General features: G+C 34.8%; 1 pseudogene; it reads right to left on the minus strand.

The window, feature by feature from the left end:
- Positions 1-2,500, minus strand: part of LOC119590039 — a 10,954-nt pseudogene that overhangs the window by 6,858 nt on the left and 1,596 nt on the right.

The raw sequence follows: 2,500 nt of genomic DNA on the forward strand, positions 1-2,500 counted from the left end.
CCTCTCTAATATCATTCTTCACTTTCTTTGAACCTAGAACATTTACTTTTAATGTCAGTTCCTGACATTTTTCAAACAAACAGGCCTGGTTACCAAAAGATGAAGCACTGTAAAGGTTCATAGAAAAAAACTCCATATTTACAAAACCAAAGAAACTATATGTATTGTATCAGCATGAACAATCATATGCTGACAATAAAAAAAAATAATGTTATGAATGTCTTTCCCTGAATAGCAACTAGTACCCATAAACATTTACATCACATTCTCATCACAAAAAATGTGGGTTTGTAAGAATTTATCTATATATTTGGTAACTGTTAACCCTTTCCCGAAGGGTAGTATTCATAGTGGCCCGGGCCTCGCTGCCGGGGGCTTATATCGTCGCCCTAGCATGCGCAACCACCCATGCCAAATACCAGCATCCCATGCCACTTCTTCGTAATACTACGAAGATATGTTGTATTTTCAGTTTTCATTATATTTTAAAGTCTCTACTTGCCATACTTCCTGATAAATCGAGACTGAAGGGTATTTTTGTTGTTATATAGACTCCACAGTTGATCATTATTCAGTCTATAGTCTGAATATAATAAGCAGTGTGCGGCATCATGGAGTTGAAATCATCGGTTTGTTGCTCCTCTTCTTCTTTCTTTCTTTCTTTCTTTCTTTCTTTCTTTCTTTCTTTCTTTCTTTCTTTCTTCTTTCTTTCTTTCTTTCTTTCTTTCTTCTTTTTTTTTTTTTTTTTTCATAGTAAAAATGAGAAAGTGTTAAAAACGACTTAATCACACTTTCAGTGGCAGAAAAATAATATTTTGCCGTGATTGTAACAAAAAATAACTCATGGCATGTCCATACATGCCCCCGGCAGATAGTCCCGCCATGCCATGGCATGTGCGTACATGCCACCCGTCAACTTTCTAGGGCAGTGCCAAAGCTTTTATTATGTTATAAATCTTATTAAATTACCACTTGGCAAAACTGTAACTTTGTGACAACTAATCTTGTTCCCAAACATTTGAAAAATATTTCATCATTACCAATGGATTCTCTACATCACTCTGCAAAAGGCCTTCTTCCAATAACAATCTTGAGATACGTCCAAAGGAAAATGAGCATTTTGTGCAACATGCCAGTCTATTCTCCTGTCATAATGTGTGGAACTCTCCAACACAAAGTTATACCTACTTACTTACTAAAATCCTATAAGCTTTCCCTGTTCACATTGTAAATGCATACGTGATGGGGATTTTATAAACATGTTTCTAAAACAAATATTAAACCGATGTTACTTTGTGTACAGCCAAACATATGAACCCAAATGAAAGATAAAAACCTAAAATAATTAATACTGTCAATCTGTTCCAACTACATAATATACATTAAAGGTTTTCTGTATAAAAAAAAAAAATAAAAATAAAAAAAAAAAAAATAAAAAAAATCACTGACTCTAAGTATATTAACCAATATGATTCAGATAACATGATATGAGATTGCCATCATGAAATAATTTGGCTGTGAGCCAAAGTGACAGGAATATGCTGGCATTAGAATTGACAAGAATGGCTCCCTTATATGTGGAGGAGGGGGCTCCCTGTTACCAATTATTTCCATTGGTAACAGGGGTGGAATGTACCATCCATGAGCCATGATTGGAAGAGAGACAGCTCCAGGAAAGACACCATTTCCATGCTCAGAATCCTATTCCTGCCCACCTTGAGTAACAGCACAGGGTGTTACAGAAAATTGAATACTACAAATATATTTTTAAAATAACATAAATAACATGTCACTCATTGTTATTGTTACTGCACACAGTTGTGGACTACCTTGAGGGACAATATTTAGTCTGCCCAAGGAAAATAGTTATTACCGACTTGATACAGCATATCAATGGACAAATATAGACCTTGGGAAATAACAAAAAAGCAAATAACCCTTATGCAGAAATAGAGGTAAAACCACAGCAAGAGAGAGCCAAGGAGTATCAATACCACACATGAGTGTTCATGTGGGTTGGGCCCACAAGCCACACACTGGGGAGGGTTGCCACATTAGTAAACCTAATGCTTGGATTTTGATCCAAATGCAGATTGTGCTGCACCCAGATCCTACAGATTAACACAATACAACTTATTAGTAATTTTAAGTGACATTCAGTGTCTTGATTTATTAAGTTGCTTATTTACAAAATGCCACAAACATAGCTGTCATAAAAAAAAATATCAGATCATAATTCATACTAAATACTGAATACTGAATCACACTGAAGTTCGATTACCTTCACTTCAGATCACTGTCCTATAAATCAGGATACTTTGGCCTTTTACGCATAATTTGAGTTTATTTGCATTTTTCACTGTAGACAAATATAGCAAATTCATTTGGATAGCCATTATTATGAATGTAGTCATTTATCATGGGATAGTTTCAGTTTCACACAACCATATGGTACAAAATCTAATAAAGCTATCACAAAGTTAGGGAAAAACTAAATTGA

The sequence above is a fragment of the Penaeus monodon genome, chromosome 26, assembly GCF_015228065.2.
Source record: "Penaeus monodon isolate SGIC_2016 chromosome 26, NSTDA_Pmon_1, whole genome shotgun sequence".
Lineage (NCBI taxonomy): Eukaryota > Metazoa > Arthropoda > Malacostraca > Decapoda > Penaeidae > Penaeus > Penaeus monodon.